Below are 18,149 nucleotides of genomic sequence, written 5' to 3' on the forward strand. Positions count from 1 at the left end.
TCGGTCTCCTTAACTATGACATGTGGTACTTGTGAGGATTGAAAATAACTCAGATGAAATAACTCTGGCCCATAGCACCAGGTCTGGTCCACAGCATCGGTCAAGAAATGGGAATCACCAGGAGCTCCTCATCCTTACTCCAGCTCTAGCATTAAGAACCTTTCAGTTGAGCGGGGAGGCTTGTGGAAGAGGAAATGTACTCTCCCCTTGGCTGAGTGTCCGTGCCCACGGGCAATCTTTTACTCACTGTCTGTTTTCATATTCGCCCGCCTCAATTCACCCATCTCCACGTACTCCATGGGGCCTTCGTGTGCCTGGACCCTGGCTGGCTAGATGTTACTGGTTTACCAGGAGCCGCGTGGCTCGGAGAGAGGTTTCTGTTCTTTGAGGTTCCTGCAGGTGGATCCTGTTGAGATTTAACGCAGGTGTTTGTCCCTCAGACACCACTGAGGGCCCTCTCCTCTTTCTGTTTCTCGCTGTCCCTGAACAGTAATAGGGTAACATTTTCTGGTCCCCGGAAAACAGCCTGCTCTTGGCGTGTTTCTATTGTGCATCATCTATGTTTGGCCTTGACCCTCCTGTGTTCTGCACTGTGAGCAGAATATCAAGTGGGCTGGAGAAGCGAGCCAGGCACTGCCAGCCCAGTGTGTGCATTGTCAGGGGGAATATCATGCTACGTGCACAGAAAATAACTTCCTTTTCTCATTTTATAAATTAGCTCAGCGATCCCTGAGATTATGAGCCTTTATTCCCATAGACAGTGCTTTAAAGGGGAAAAAGAAACAATAACAATGGAATCAGAATACAGTTCTCTGGGCAGTTCCAATCAGGAAGCGTGGGTAGGAATACGGTCTAGAGATTCTTACAGCACCCAAAAGCTCTCCATCATCCCCGATCCCACTTTCTCTCCTAGCCTCACCCCTACTTCGGCTGCTTTATCACAAAAAGCTCTGATGAAAGGCTTGTGATCTCAGCTGGGGCTGCCGGGCTGGGGAGAAGAAAAGGGGTCCTCTTTCTAGAGGAGAAAGGTCGTGCAAAATGCTGGATTCCTGTGTCTGGGAGGCAGCCGACCAACCTTTTCAGATACAGGTTTGTCCTCTGTCATAGAATTTGTCATAGAAGCAGTGACAATTTTGTCATAGAAGCAGTGATAATCAGAGCGAGGAATGTATAAATCATCTGGACCTCCCCCTACAGATGAGGAAACTGAGACCCAGAGAAGGTAAGTGACTGGGCCGAGGTCCTCACTCAGCTGACGAGGGGCTGGCCTGGGACCCCCGTGAGCCTGACTGCACTTCTCAAAGCAGAAGGGTTCCCAGGGGAGAAAAAGGCGTCTCTTTCCCATCTCATTTTATTCCAAAGTACAAAACCCATTCCTATTTTTTCTTAATCTACTTGTAAACTCTAATGACTAGTTCTAGTGTTAAATACTTCACATAATTTACTTAATTAGCTAATTGCTAACAATGTGAAGTCATTTTCTTTGACCTTTTATAATCCCCGTTCCTCCCACAGAAAACAAGGTCCTATCATCAGTGTTTTGGTGACATTGGCATAAAAAGTGAATGGCTTGACATAAAAGCAGAGTCTAGTTCTGGAATGTTTGGCTTTCCTCCACTAAACACCTGGTATTTCCTTATAAAGTAGAGTGTGTGTGTATGGGGGGGTGGGTGGGGGCAGTGGGAGGACATTTTTGAAATTAGGAGCATTACCCCCACCTGTATATTTACTGATCTTAGAGGCGAATTAATGAAGTAAGTTTGAAAGATTGGGACCACAGAGACCTAACATCGAGTCTTACCTCTACCCTGTCCTCGCTGGATCGCTTTGAACAAAGAACCTGGCTCCAAGACTCTTTTTGACTATAATATGGATTTAATAATGGGGCCTATTTGATAGAGTCATTATGAGAATTAAGTGACTTGATATGTGTATAAAGTTTCTAAGACTGGATGTGGCATGCACTAAGACTTCAACCAATGTTCATTATTATTATTGTTAATAAATACTTACAGGAGTATTTGAAGGTTCAGAAAAGTAAGAAGAAGGAAGGCTGCCTCGATTCCCTCCCTCTGAGTTTGCTACTTTTCCACCATGGAATCATCATGGTATCACAATGTATGTATAATTTATCAGGCTGCTTTTTCCATTTAGCATTCTTTTGTGAACATATTCTCTTATTCTTCAGACACATGACTTTTAATGTCTACAAAGTATTTCATAAACAGACATACCGTCATTTATTTAACTCTGTCCCTATTGTTGCCGTTCGGTGTGTTTTCCCCATTTTTTTTCTCCTTTGTAAATATTTTGGCATATAAATCTTTGTACTTTTGATCATTTTCTGAGGCTAGATTCCTAGAAGCAAAATTATTGGGTCAAAACATAAACATATGTCAGAATCTCAATTCAAACTGTGAGTTGCTTTGTAAGAAGAAGCAGTGCTTTACTTTGTAAAGCTCATTTGCCAAAGCCGTGCATGTCAACATTTCCCACTGGGCTGTCATTGGGAAAGGGGTAGTCGAATACTTAATGTCTGTAGTCAATCGAAAATTAATTTCCTCTTCCTTTTCTTCCTGGGTTGCCTAGAGGACTGTTGGAAATGGCCCTGACCGGGGAGTCCTTCGGGATCTCCTCCTCACGAAGCCTCATGTACTCTGGTTCGGAGACGCTCAAGCCCGAGCCAACCTCGCAAGCCCAGTTGACCTAATTCAGTCTTCTGACCAGTGGAATGGCATCCAGCATCACGTCCAGCTTTAAAAGCTTTCACAAAAGGTGAGCCCCTGGCTTCTTTGCTTAGTCTATTGTTGTGTGGGTAATACCCCTTATTTGTTAAAAAGTTACTGCTTAAGCTCATCCCCTAAATCCTTGACCAATTTGGTCCTGTTAAGCAGAAGTCTTCCAGAACGTGCGGTCTCCATAGCGTGTGGGTGGTGACCACATCACAGGAGTGCTTTGCCGGTACCTTTCTAGGTCCAGCACAGGGATGCCTGCTACATGGCTTAGATATTGCTAAGCTTCTCCTCATGCTTCTCTTCCTTGAATATAGAATTTTCACCTTTCCCGGATTCACCCTTTCTATCCTTGCTGATGCTCCCCTCCAATCTAGGGCTCCCATTCTTCCAGCCTCAGATGCTTCTTACTTCCCTAAATGGTCTCTCTGCTGCTAAAGTGTTTCTCCTCCAGTCTGTCCTATGTAGAGCCACCAGGTTCGTCTCGCTTAGACATAGTTCTAAGCTGCCACTTTTCGCTGAGGACCAGATTAAGCATGCTCTCAAGGCCATCCATTGTGTAGACTCTGTTTCCTGGTTATCCCATAACACTTTCCAGCCAAATCATACTACTCTCTGTTCCCGAATGGGCCCAGTCCTTGTCAGATTCGTTATTTTCCTTTTGCTTAATTGCCCTCCCTTTTCCCATGTCACTCTTGAAATTTCAGGGGCACCTGGGTGGCTCCGTCGGTTGAGCGACGGACTTTGGCTCAGGTCACGATCTCACAGCTCACAAGTTCGAGCCCTGCGTTGGGCTCTGTGCTGACAGCTCAGAGCCTGGAGCCTGCTTCTGCTTCTGTGTCTCCCTCTCTCTCTGCCCCTAACCCGCTCGCATTCTGTCTCTGTCTCTCTCAAAAATAAATAAACATTAAAAAAAAATTAAAAAGCAATAAAAAAGAAATTTAATCTACTCATCCCAAATATCCATATATGAAGCCTGTCTTAACGCCCTGTTGCCAGAATGAAAGCTCAGCCACCATGAACACCTGTGCACATCACTTCCCTTTTCTCAATTTTCCCCATAATACAATATTTTCTAATCCTCCCTTTGTCCCAATCTTGGTAGCTAATAACGATTATCTACCTTTATTATCTATCTCTTGTTATCTAATCCTCCTTTTGTGCTAGCCTCTGTAGAGAATAAACTCCTGGAAGGCCGAACAGTGCTTGCCTCTTCGTTGCACCCCTTACATCTCCCCAGAGAGTGCCTTGTACATGGTGGACACTCAGGTTCTGAGACAGAAGTTCTCTGACACAGCCCCCCTCTCACACCGCCACAGAGTGGGAGCAGCACAGCTGCCTGGATTTATTGCTTTTCCCAGGAGAGGCAATTATAGTGCTTTATCTTCCCCTTTGGCTTTCAGCCAGTGGCTCTGCACCTAGTTTTTAATTTTCTTTTGTTTGAAGGGATGTTCTGTCTCCTCAGTCAAAACAAAATGATGACGGTAATAAGAGTTGCTGCTATTTATTGAAAGACTACTATGCGCTGGACGTTGTGCTTTACATACGGGATCTCATTCATTAGTCTCCATGAAAACCTTACAAGTTAGAGATATGATTATTCCGCTTTATGGATGAAAAAATTGAAGCTCGGAGAAGTTAAAAATCTTGCCCCCATGTCACTAAGGTAGATTAGAGTTTGAGTCAAGAGTTGAACCCAGATCTGTGGGCCCCAGTCCCTTCCATTGTGTCCCACTGGAAAAGGATGGCTTGAGGGTGGGTAGGCGTGAAGCTCTGGCTCAGTTTTCCTGGGATCTGAGAGCCTTGGGCTTTGTAGTTGGGGGAAATGCGTACTCCCACTGCAGCTCAATTATGCTAGTTATGCCAAGCCCCTGGTGCCCCTTCATCCTGTTGCGTTGCCTACAGGAGGGCAGGGAGATGGCGTGAGGCCACTTCTTGGATCTGAGTGCCCTTGGTGCCCCCAAGGTCTTTGGCTCTACACATACTCTGTGCTTCTTCCAGAGACCTCCAGAGCTCCCAGACCTATCACTGCACAAGGTACCCTGGACATTAAGTTATTGGAAATCCGACAGTTTAACACAGTCTCCGGGTCATCTGTTTGCTGGGGAGAAGGCAGTTGAATATGGGTGTGATGTATGCCGAGATGGAGACAAATGTCTTCCTTTAGGCATCAAAACTAGGTAAGTCGGGATAGTTCAATGCTAATTTTTAAAGAACTCTGGAAAATAGCATTCTAGCACAGTGCTTGAAATACACTAGTTATTTAATAGACATTAATTTCCCTTATTCCATCTAACATGTTAGCCTGTCACACTGGTTACCTACACACACGGTGAGCGGTGTTATATAGGAGAGTGACCTGGGCTTAGGGATCCTGAGTTTATAACAAGCAGTAAGTATGCCTGCCTTTTCCTCTGGTGGGTGATACTATCTCTACCTTTCCAGGCCATTTGCTATACAGATGTCCTTGAGAAGACATTCTGGAATAAAGGGAACTATAGCTTTGCTTGTAAGACATGTATGTAGAAATGCATGAGATCCATGAAGAATCATCTTCTAACACCCACCTCATGGATCTTTTTTATGAGGATTAAATGAACTGACATATTATATCAGTCAGGATAGTTCAGGTTATGCTGCAGTAACAGATGACTTCCTAAGTTTCAGTGTCTTAAACCTCCAAAGACATTCTTCTTGCTAACGCCACTCGCTCTTGAGAATTAGCTGGGCACTCTGTTCCAGATTATCCTCACTCTGGGTCCTAACCTGAAGGAGGCTTCATCATGTGGCACATCATCATGGGAGAGGGAAAGTGAGTGTGCAAAATAGCATGCTGGCTCTTAAAACTTTATCCCAGAAAGAATGTGTATCTCTTCTGCTCACATGTCCATCCCCAAAGCAAGTCATGGGGCTAAACCTGACTTTGAGGGAGAAGGCAAACGTGCCCAGAAGAAGATCTAAGATACTTAATTCGTGGGCAGCATGAAATACTACTAAAGAAATGCAAAGTCCTTGCACAAAGTTTGGCACCTGAGAAATTGTGGCTTCTCTCTTCCTTTCCATTCCTGGAGACATGAGTTTGGGAAGGGTCAAAAGTGTGGGTCATTGGTCCGGAGGAAGCTCATAGTGATCAGGGATTCAGTTTATTCTCTGACTGTCTGTGGCTGTGGTCAAGAAAATGTGCAGGATTTCCAGAGTAAAGTTATGTGCCCAAGCTTGCAAATCAGATTAATCAATACTAATTGCTAACATGCATTCAAGTTCACAAGTTTGTTGGTCAACACTAACAAAGAAGGAACAAGAATTTCTCCCAATCCCCAATTATTGCACAGAGATAATAACTAGATTGAGAGAGAGAAAAAAAATGTTGATTTATTTTTATTCATGAAGCAACGCAATCACAGATTCAATAGCTGAAATACTTCCTGACCTGAACTGGTCCCCCCATCTGACTAGAAATCATTGAATGCCATAGAATGAAATAAACATTAAGGATCATCACAGCCTCCATGCTCTAGAGTTAAACAATGCCAGATGGGTATTAATTCATTTCTTCAAAAGATATTCATAAAGCTTCCCCTGCCCCAACCTGTCAGGTTCTGTGTTCAGCATCTGAGTACAAGGTGCAAAACAAAACAGACATAGTTCCTGACTCCATGGAACTTAGAGTCTAGAGGGAAAAAAAAGATCGTAATAAAAGGAACCCTTATTCAAGGCTTGCTTACTAGGGCCTGGGCACCAGGCTGTGCAATATGTTTGCATTTCATCAAAGACTCAACAGCCTGGGGTGGTTTATTATTCACAATAACCATGTGGAGGTAGTGGGAAGCATAGCTTTGACCCAGTGTAGTCAAAGCTCAGAAAAGTTATTCTACATATTCCGTGGGTACCAGAGTTTTTAGGACAGAATTCAGGTCTCAGTAGCTCAGCGTACAGATGTATCCACACCCAGACATCGTCACTAACCTGTATCACAAGAACCACCCTTGTTCATGGGCTGTGGATCCCCCTTCTCCAGGCTGTGCCTTGTCCTCATTTACATCCTCCATCAATGAATGAGTTAGTCAGAGAACTCAGTACGCGTCGATTAGGTGCCAGGCAACGCGCACCTACAGTTACCTTCCTACAATTACCTGCAAAGGTAGGAATGACTATGATCACTTTGCAGCTGACTAAATGGAGGATCAGAACATGAGAAGACACTTGCCTGTTATTCCAGGGATCGAAATTGGTACAGGCAGCCAGGATTCGACCCACCCTGTCTGAGCCAGAACTCTTCCCAGGGCCACAACGTTGTTCTTCCTCCCTGCCGGCAGGCCTGACCAGTGGATGTTTCCAGACCTATAACCATGGCTCCCGCCTGACATCCCTAAGTCCCCCTGCAATAATGCCAGGTTATGAAATCCAGGCAGCTCTAGCAGAAGCAGACTCATTCTGGGAACACCTGCCTCTCCTTACAGCAACAGTATAGCTTCCAGCTCTTAACTCACCTATTCTAATGAACCCAGCAAACATTGATTAAGCAGTGGCAGGCCCTGAGGCTAATGCAGTGAGCCCAGTGCAACTCTGGTCTCCAAGGCCTTAAAATCGAGAGTGTGAGCGAAACTTAGAGCCACAGCAAGTAGAAGGCAAGTAGACTTAACACACAGGGTTATAACAAATAAAGTGTAACAGGAGAACAAGGAGAGAGAAACTCCTACTAGGCAGTCTAGGAAGACTTTGGGGGGCGATGTGATTTTCAGGGCCTTGAAGGATGGGTAAGACTCAAGTGCTAGAAGCCAGGCAGTGAGGGGGATGGAGGGAAAGGGTGAATGTGAAGGAGCCAAGTCCTGCAGGCACAGGAAGGTGCTATTTCTCCCGGAAACTGGTAAGCCCAGGGAGAAGTTGTTTTTCCAGAACACTCCAAGGCTGACCCATTTTCACAGAGGCCCCAGGGAGGAGCAGCTTGTGGAGTGGGGGTGCGGGCAAGTGCGATCAGAGGGGCTGCTTCAGGGATGAGCTGAGAAGAAAGAACACTCTGGACACTTCGAAAGTCTTATCCGAAAAGGAGCCATCTGGTCTGGTGCGGAGTACCAAGCAAACTTTTTATTTTCTGCAGGCATCTGGGCTTTGTGGAAGGATCTGCGGTGGCTCCCTGGGCTGGTGAAGGGCCGAATCTCTGGCGCCTGAAGCCTGACTGGTCCCAGCCTCCACACCTCTGCCCAGAGCGGTCCTCACAGTGAGCTGCTGAGCTGACAGCTGTCTCTTTCGGAGCCCTTTGGGTCTGCCGCCCCATGCTGTCCCCTTGAGAGAGAAGCATGGTAGGTTTTGTTTTGTTTTGTTTTAAATCCTGGCCAGTTACATCTGGGAAAAACAATCCAAATGTTAATCCATCTGGAGAGAGAATGAATCCCTCTCTTCTGCTGCTGCTTGTATCTTTTCATTCTCATTTCTGGATCTTTAAATCACATTATGAAGCCAGAACGAACGCCCTGCAAACCTGTCTCCTACCCTTCAGGCAGCCTTTTAGACCTTTCTTTGTGCCCTGTCTCCTTATGCTCCTGCCTCACAGAGCTCCTTTCATCTGGGTGTGATGCAGCCCGTGAAACAGAGAAACAAAGCCTCGCTACACCCCCATGAGGAAAGAGGCAATCATAACTTGCCTTCCTCCTGCCAGGGAGGCGACAAAACAAGGAGGTGCAGTGATTTGGTCACAGTTCCAGCTCCTCCTGCCACCCTAACGCAAGGATTTGGCCACAACACCCTGCACTCGTGTGCTTTCGTAGGAGGGGACTCACATGTTCAAGAAGGAACTTGGTACATTTCTTCCTAAACTGGATCCTCCTCCTGCATGCATTGTCGGGGGAAAAGCAACAACCAATCACCCCAGCTGGGAACTTTCAACTCTCCCAGGCTTTAGAGACGTACCGGGGGTCCTAACGCTCATGCCGAGGCTGCTTCTCTCCAGTTCTCTGCGACTCCTTTCGGCGCCCTGCTTGCCTGCATTACTACCACAGCTTGCTCTCCACAGTCCTGTTTCTGCTGCGTTTCCCTCCAAATCCACCCTCCAGGCTGCTGTCAGAATAATCTTTCTGAAATACACTTAGATAGGTCATGCCTCTGCTCAAAACACTTGTCCTAAGATTTCAACCCCTTACACTGGCCTAGAGGCTCCATGTTCCATGCCCCAGCGTACCTGCCCAACCTCCTTTTCCACCTGTGCCCCTCCACACTCTCCATAACTGGCCACTTGGAACCACTTCCTGTTCCCTGTGCGTGATGCATCATGCCTTTGCTGGTGTTCCCATGCACGACTCTGATCCTCTGGTGCGGGAGTTCCTGTCTGTTATCAAAGCCCAGCTTCAGGAGTGGCCTCCACCCTGAGTACCAGATGAAACTGGCAGTTCGCTCCTTCGCGTCATGTTGTATCTTTACTGGGTTTCCGTTAGGGCTCATGGTAGGATATCAGACATTGTTTACGTACTGCCTCATCTCTGGCCCCAAATCACCTGTGTGTTCTTTCTCGGCTAGTGTGGTGTCCTTCATCTTGGCATTGCCAGGACCCAGTGGAGTGCCTTGCAAATAGTCGATAGAGTTTGCTGAATCAGGAGGGTGATCACGTCTGCTCACGGAAAAGGCAGAACTAACAGACAGGGAAACAGAGGCCAAAGACTGTTGAGAGGTTTTCCCAGTCTCGTGCTGTGAATTTGAGTAGCAGTGCAATGACTAAACCCAAGGCTTCTGGTTTCCAGATTATCACACCTCTGTAGTCCCTAGAACCAATGCATCGAGCAAGCCTGTAGGGGAGAGTTTGTATTCCTCTATGTGTCACAGATAACCTTCATTCATATATTCAACGTGTACTTGTGTGTTTAACAAGTCAGGAAGGTCCCCTTTCCCATTAGAAACTTGCTACTGGAAACAGAGAGAAAAATAGATAACAAAGTACATAAATCAGATATAAGGTGAGTGGACAGGAGTCAGAACAGGTGGAAGCTTGGAGGCCATCATAGGGGGCCCGGATTCTATTCTAGCAGCAGTCATTGGCTTCTAAAAACCAGGAGTTTGACAGCTGTGGGACAGGAGTTGGGAACAGAGTGACACAGGGAGAGGAGTTACTGCACTGCCTCTGAAGGATGCGACAGTGACTTGGACCAGGGTGGTGGAAATGCAGGTGGAACAAGGTGGACTGATTTGGGATTTATTTCAGATGAAACCTGCCCACACTTGCAATGGGTTGGTTGTGGCTAAAGTCTTTGGTCTGGAAGAAAGGTTATTAGGCATTGTTTTCATTTATCCCCAACAAATTGATGACCACAGAGGCAGTGTTAGAATTCTTGGGTCATCAAAAGATTCCAGCATTTGGTAGACACCCGTTATTTCTGTGAACAACCCCACAATATTTTATTATGTGAATGATGTCATCAGAGCCTCCTTTGGGAGTCAAAGTTTGTCTTCTACCTCTTAAGGCCATGGAAAATGGCAATAGGACCCTGGTTGGGACCATTCTGGGTTTGTGTGTGGCCCCTGGCTGTGTCTTGCACGGTTTGACGTGAGGGCCAGCATGGTATAGGAAGAGATTAAGATTTGAAGCTGTACAGTGCCTGTTTCAAGCTGTGTGACCTTGGGAAGGGTTTCCAATCTCTCGAAGCCTCAGTTGTCTCATCTATAAAATGAACTTCAAGAATACATGACTCACAGAGTTTGTGTGAAAATTTAATGACCGAAGTAAAGGACTTAGAGGGCATTCTTGCCTTTGATTCTCCCCAGAACCAATATGTGGGGAAAGAGGAAAGTTTGGGAAAAGGAGGGAGCATTCTTCACATTCTCTTCCAATAGCTTGGGCCCCGATGTAACTACACCCCCAGAACAAGAACCTTCATATTCCTAGTAGGTATTCATCTGGGTTTAGGGAAGAAAACAGTATGGGGCACTGTAAGGTATCCTTCTTACCAGCTAGTAGCTTGCTCTTTTCTCTGTCCCCATTGAGGGTAACCGTAGCTTGAGTAATGACAACATGATAAAGATGTCCATCTCCAGCCAATACCATGGCATCTGGTGTTTTGCTTCTGGGCTTGCGGGGTAGGTGGAAAGTATAAGAGGAGACTCCTGTGAGGACCTTTCTCTTATTGACCTTCATATGAATGTGTGGTTTTGAGTTGGTGAGCAAAGAGGGGCACCTCTGTGGGCTGGCGTGAGCTCCTCTGATGTATGTAGTTCCCGGAAGATCACTCACATGGAGACGAGGTAGTCTTTGGACAGGAGCCAGAACTTAGAAGGGGGTCTTAGTCAGGCGTGATAGGGAGTTTTCTGGATTTCTTGGGACTCTGCTTTCTTTGATAGGGACTTTGGGGATCTAAAGCAGGGATGACAAGTTGGTGTAACTTTGGCTCATTGGGAGTTGATACCTAGAGACTGTGTCCAAGTCTGTGCTCAATGAGGAAGAGTGCTGTGGTTGATTGGGGATGTCTGCCCTGAGCAGACTACGGGGACATGTAGCAGGTAGGTTGTGAATTGGCCATTCTTGGTATGGAGATTCGCGGGATCCCTCCAGGATGGCAGGGACTAAACGTGACCTTCACCACATGGAGTCAGAAGGGCAGCCAGGCAGGGAGACCTCCCCATTGACGCCAAATACTAAAGATGGATAAACTACATTGTGTAAGCCAGATGATCTGAGTGCTTATTATTTTTGTTGATTTATCTTTTTGAGCCCCTTGCTCTTAGTGTAATCTTCTAAAACTTTTGTTGGCCGGGCCTCTGCCTTGTCACAAGGGACTGGTGGAGGGCACGTGCCTGGGCTGGAGGACAAAGGAGAGGGACAAGCCCCTGAAAACAGTGAGGCTGGCCATGGATGGCACCCGAAGACCCCAAGGAGATGGCCAACCTCAGGGCCCAAGCCTCCCTCCTCACATGTGGATTTCCTCTCCATTGCTAGCTGCAGGCCAGTGGAATTCTAATGTTCTATAGGCAGCATTCCATCTTTTTTTCACTTCACCTTTTCCAGAATTTTGCCAAAGACTATTGTCAAGATAGTTATTCAACCATTTCACTTCTTAATTCCATTAGGAAAAGAAGGGAAAAATACATAAGAGGGGAAAGAAACCAAGAAGACTGAAATTGAACATTTACCAAATATTTTTATGTACGTTTTTCTTTATTTTTTTAAAAACTACCTTATTGAACTATGACTGATGCTTAAGAGGCTGTACGTATTTAATGTACACAGCTCCATAATTTTGGGAATAAATATACATCTGTGAAACTATCACCACTTTCAGGCCATAAAAATCTCCCAAAGTTTCTTTCTGCCCCATCATCATCATCATCACTGGAAACAGAGATGTTATTTGTGGTGAGAACACTTTTATCTCACAATTACCCTATGAAGTAAGCACTATTGTCACTATCTAATTAATGGTGCAACTGAGGTTCAGAGAGGGCCGGGCCCAGTCCCCAAGTCTCAAACCCGGTCGAAAGCAGAGCCACACCCCCGGCCCCAGGCATGACAGTCCCCAGTGTGCATGCTCCTTGGCTCTGTCATGCCTCGGGAGCGTGGTGGGGTTTGCAGTCCTGACAGGGAGCCACGGAAGGAGTGTGGGCTCCCCCAGGCTGAACGCCGGCAGGGATTGCTGCCCAGGAAATAGCCAGAAAGCTTCATCTCCCGTGGCAACCTGGCGTCTGGGAGGACGGGAGAGGGCTGAGGGCTGGGAAGCTCTTGTGCCCTTTGAAATGGGGAAGGGAGCATCTTCCCCGCCCAGAGGGGCCACTATGAACCCAGGTGACCGCAACCTTCGCCCCACTGCTGAGCCCAGAATACCTAGAGCCTGAACGATGTTGTATTCAAGGGGCCCTTCCAGGAACTGCTGTCTGGTGCTCTGTGCTAAAAATGCTTGTAATCACAGGATTTGCTTTACAGATTTCTTTTTTTATTCATAAAAATTCAAAGAACTGAATGGGGTGTTACCTATGTGACTTTCCCCAGTCTGAATGGAAATTGTGTAGCTAAATCAGGGAGCGAGATGTCCTTGAGTTCTGTGTGCATGTGTGTGTGTGTGTTTGTGTGTGTGTGTGTCAGGGATAGAGGTAGACATGATTTGACTTGATGTCACTATGAAATATTTTTAGAGACCTTTAGAATTCTCTGTAATTACACTATCTATACTCGGGCCTAGTGTTATTGTTCAGGTGACAAAATACTGGCTGCTAATTACAATAAACAAAGGATTTCATTTCTCTAGAAAAAGGAGTCCATAGCTTCTCTTTGCTTAAAGCAGCCCAAAATACCTACTGGGATTTTCTTCTTCTTTATTTTTTTAATGGCTAAGACTGGCACACCAAGACAATTTTTATCATGATTACATTAGTATGGTTTGCAAACAAGGCAGCGTGTCTTCACACCTTCTGTCTGATGTGGTGGCAGAGATATTAGAGGGGTTTTGTGTAAAAAGTTTAAGCTGAAGCCTGGATTTTGTATGGCTTAATAGAGATGCTTACTCCAGAACTGTTCCCCTCTGGTATTGGTGTGCTGTGTGGACAGAAGTCTTGGGATTTTTCTATGCATTCACGAGAAAGGAATTGAGATTTGCAGCCTCCCTTTTCACAGATGACAGAGGAAGAGGAGGAAGAAAGGACAGGCCGCCTTGCCAGGGTGCGTGGGTTCGAGGGCTGCATTCTTTAGACATAAGGGAAGAGGCAGAGTGGTCAAGAACAAAACTCTGGCTCTGGTGGGATTTTATCTTATTTTTATTAAGTTTAAAAATTTTAATTCCAGTGTAGTTAATATACAATGTTATATTAGTTTCAGGTATACAATATAGTGATTCAGCAATTCTATACATTAGTCAGGGCTCATGGTAAGTGTGCTCTTAACCCCCTTCACCTGTGAAATCACCTGTCCCACCACCCACCTCTGCTCTGGTAACCATCAGTGTGTTCTCTGTAGTTAAGAGTCTGTTTCCTGGGTTCGTCTCTTTTTTTCCCCCCCCGTTGCTTGTTTGCTTTGTTTCTTAAATTCCACATAGGAATGAAATTACATGGTATTTGTCTTTCTCTGACAGACTTATTTGGCTTAGTTAGCATCATGCTCTGTAGCTCTATCCATATTGTTGCAAATGGCAAGACTTTATTCTTTTTTATGGCTGAGTAATATCCCATTATGTATATGATATTTTTATAGATAACTATATATATTTATATTAGTAACTATATCACTTCTTTATCCATTCATTAGTCAATGGACACTTGGGCTGTTCCCATTATTTGGCTATTGAAAATAATATTCTGCAGTAAACATAGGGGTGCACGCATTCCTTTGAATTAGTGTTTTTGTATCTTTGGAGTAAACAGCCAGGAGTGCGATTCCTAGATTGTAGGGTTCTATTTTTAACTTTTTGAGGAAGCTCCATGCTGTTTTCCAGAGTGACTGCACCAGTTTACATTCCCACACAGCGCATGAGTGTTTCTTTTTCTCCACTTCCTCACCAACACCTGTTATGTCCAGCGTTTTTGATTTTAGCCATTCTGAGAGGTGTGAGGTGATAGGTCATTGTAGCTTTGATTTGCATTTCTCTGATGGAATCTTAGTTCTGCCATATGCCGTGTGACCGGTGGCAAGTTACCTTACCTCTCTGAGCCTCATATACAAAATGGAAAGAATAATAGTACCTCCCTTATAGCATCGCTATGAGTGTATAGAAAGCACTTAACACAGCATTTATACAGGGAGTGTCCATATGTAGCTGGCTATTATTTTAAAGATGCGCTCAGTAAATGTGTGGTGAATGAATGAAGAATGTTCTGATCGCAGGATGCTTCAGGCAGCGTTTTCAATTTTAAGTTGCGCTATGAAGAAAGCCTAACGAAGTGCCAGCCTCCCCCAGAAACCTTGTAACTTGTTTGTCTCCAACAAAGACGGCTGCTAATCTTCCTGTGGAACTGTGGCCATCTGCACTCTGCAGAACAGCAGCCCCGGACTCTTACTGGGGCTGGAGTGGGAGTGGAATTAGGACTGGGCTGACCTAGCACGGGCCAAGGGTGCTGCCAGGCGCTTCGGTAGCTCTATATAGCTAATGCTTATTCAACTCTTGCCATGTGCCAGGCGCTGTTATAAGCACTTTATGCTTAGAGCAAACAATCCTACCAACAGGCGCTATTGTTAGTCCCATTTTGCAGAGGATAAACCTGGGGGACAAGAGACTATTTCAAGAGACCGTTAGGAAGTCTCTTGAAATCCCACAGTTTGTAAGTGACAGAACTGGGACCCAACATGGACATTCCCACTCCAGCATTCCCCCCGCCGCTGTGCTCTGGGGCCTCCCTGGCGACTGTAAATCTGAGGGTGCCCTGAATAAAATTTATGTTGTGGGTTGGCAACAGGACGTTGGTTCTCTGATCTACAGATGGCCCGGTGAGAGATATACCCAGGGTAGATCACCCAACTGGTGCCTGAAGCTGGCCTGGCTTAAATCTCCTACGTGTGTGTGTGCGTGTGTGTGTGTGTGTGTGTGCACATGTGTGCGTATGTGTGCATACACATCTGTTTGTGCGTCTTCTTAAGCATCACATGGGGCATAGACAGGCGAGTGAGAAATACACTTGTGAGGACCATAGGAGGACACTGTGTAACTGAATTAAGTGATTTTGAAGGCGAGGGAAGAAATGGATTTCCAAATACTTTGTGCTTGCTGCAGGGCTCTTAGAGATTCATCTTATTTCCATTTGCCCTTAAACATTTTTTTAAGCTTGCCTTTCTGGGCTGGAGATAAAGTCGCCGTCTTCTCTAATTGTCCGCCTCCCCTAGGAACGCTCTTCCTGCTTGAGGCGAGGACATCTGACAGTCACCGAGATTTTCCTGGCAGACAGACTGCAGCATGTGCCCTGGTCTCCACCCTCCTGCCTTCCCTCTCCAGGGAGTACAGGGCTGTGTAAATCAGCCATGAGGAGGGCTTAGCAATTAAGGAACCTGACACCTAGGTGATTGCTCCATCCCCTGGGGTTTCCAAACCTTTTTGAACCATGAATCTCTATGTTCAGTGTAAATCCCAGACCCCCTGTGTGTGTGAGGCGGCTGAAAGTGGAGCTGCCCTGGCAGATGCTGGGGGTCCCGGGAGCCCGCCTCGTCTCCGGCGATGACACCCTGGGGTAGAGAAAAGCGGTTTGAAAGCCCAGTGAGCAGCTCTCAGTTCCCTTCTATAACTCTGAAGACCAGCTTGTTTCTCTTCTGCCCTCCATTCTTCTCATCTTCTGGGTGCCTGTGATCCACTGTGACAAACAGGCGTAGCTAGCATGCCGGAGGATCAGAAGGCAGTGCTAAGGGGCCAGATTTAACACTCATTCTGCTCCACTCTTACTTAAAAAATGAGAGGTGATGGTGGCGAAAAGTGTTTGGAAAGTGGAACAGTTTAGAGGTTGGGAACATGGCTTGTGGAGTCAGACTGCCTGGGTTCAAAGCCCAGCTCTTCTACTTACTAGCTGTGTGAGCCTACACAAGTTTCTTAGCCTCTCTGTGCCTTAATTTTCTCATCTGTAAAATGAAGATTAAATAGTAACAAACTATCTCATTGGGTGGTTGTGAGACTTAACTGAATTAATATATATGATGATATACCTAGAACAGTTCCTAGCACGCGGTAAGTGCTCAGTAAGTGTTACCCATTATTATTTAGATAATCATTCCTCTCTTCCCCAAAGTGAATCCAGTATATCCTAAGGTATACATGACAGACTTTCTGACAAGTAAGATTTTTTTTTTTGAGGGGAGGAAGAGCAGAGATCAGTATAAGAAGAAAGAGAAAAGAGTTTCATGGAGAGCAGTAAAACCATAGAAAGGGAAGCCCACAGTCTGTGGGATACATGAGCACCTGACTACCACTATACCAGACCAGTCACTAGGGGGTCTTGAGCAATTTAAGAAAGGGGATTATTGGGGCTCCTGGCTGGCTCAGTCAGTAGACCATGAGACTCTGATCTTGGGGTCATGAATTCTGGCCCCACATTGGGAGTAGAGATTACTAAAAACAAAAACAAAAACAAAGAATGGGGCTATACCTTAGAAGAACCTACAGGAACAAAAAAGCTTTGAATTTTATATAACAGTTCTGTTTTATGAACCAGCACTGCCTCACCCAACCATTTTATGGTAAGCCATTTTCATTTCTTTCTTTTTCTTTTGGAGGTGGATTCTCTGTTACTATATGAGATGCTAAGATATTTTAAGCTACTTCGGGCCTGTAGCTCTGCTCCAGGTGCTGGGCTGGGAGAGTGTCACATATTCCGGCCAGAAGACTTCCTGAGGGATTGGAGGAGGCTGCAGGGCAGAAATGCCAGGTTTCTCTGGAAATCACTAGCCTGCTAAATATAGTGGTGATTATGCAGTTACTCCGTTGATTTTTTTCTAATCACAGTTTACTGGAGGCCTTAACCTTTAGAATTCTTAACAGCAGGAGGGCTGCAAAAACAGTTCTGGTGTCCTCTCAAAATAAACATCTTTGAAGAGTAATTAAGGCAACATATTGTTACCTTGGTCCCACAGAACCAAGTCTGGAGTACACAGGGGTCAGAAAATAAACAGACTTTGGGGTAGCTGAAGCAAAGAGAGGGGTAGGCCCAGGGATCTGGAGTCCAGGGCTGAGGGTATCACAGATATAAGGGAGTTGGGTTAAAGGATGCCATCTGTTAATTCTCCAATTTTTTAAAGCTGAGAGCAACGAGAGTTAAGTTCAACATAAAATTAACACGAGTTAGTGTTAGAATCAAAGGAAATTTTGGAAATATATAATCATCCATTGGGTAATCGTAAAACATACAAATACAGGCCGTCGTAGAAATCAGTATGATTGAAGGAGTGATAATCTGCAAGGAAGGTCTGATTGTCTGAAGACCTATTTGCCCCTTGTTCCTCACAATTTTGACTAGACAGTACTTTGATTCTGAAGTCCGGTGACCAAACGTTTAAATTTGGTGAGGCCACCTGGGGAGAGCTTACAGCTAGACATACAGTTTTTTGACACTGACTCTGGTGATTAATTTGGTCTTGACCTTGCAGAAGGAAAGGCCTGGGGTCAAGTTCATCTAAGTAGATGATAAACCCCCAGAGGAACAAAAGAATAGGATGGGTGTTGGGTATTTAGAGAGGGAAGGAATGATGGAGAAATGGAGTACCATCTCACACTCTCCAAATTCTGGGCTCACTGGGAAAGACCAGAGTCATTTGGAAGGAGCTCCAAGCTGGTCTGAGGTTCCTCTGAAAACTCCCTGTTTGTCATTCTTATTTTTTAACTTAACAAATATTTGTTGAGATCCCAGGCACTGTTTTGAGTCCTTAAGGATGGCTAGCAGAGAAACAAAAATACATAGACACATTCCCTGACCTTAGTTTAAACCTAATGAGTGGTATAGTTGATGTGTACACAAGTAACACATGGCAGCTTCAGGGCA

General features: G+C 45.5%; 1 long non-coding RNA gene across 1 annotated transcript in view; it reads left to right on the forward strand.

The window, feature by feature from the left end:
* Window positions 1-320: 320 nt before the first annotated feature.
* LOC125173566 (uncharacterized) overlaps window positions 321-18,149 on the forward strand; it is a 72,893-nt gene continuing 55,064 nt past the window's right edge. The window contains exons 1-5 of the long non-coding RNA XR_007155079.1: window positions 321-1,628; window positions 2,016-2,118; window positions 2,590-2,775; window positions 4,734-4,912; window positions 7,831-8,032. This is a non-coding gene — a long non-coding RNA (uncharacterized LOC125173566). The remainder of the gene's footprint in view (window positions 1,629-2,015; window positions 2,119-2,589; window positions 2,776-4,733; window positions 4,913-7,830; window positions 8,033-18,149) is intronic.

The sequence above is a fragment of the Prionailurus viverrinus genome, chromosome A1, assembly GCF_022837055.1.
Source record: "Prionailurus viverrinus isolate Anna chromosome A1, UM_Priviv_1.0, whole genome shotgun sequence".
Classification (NCBI taxonomy): domain Eukaryota; kingdom Metazoa; phylum Chordata; class Mammalia; order Carnivora; family Felidae; genus Prionailurus; species Prionailurus viverrinus.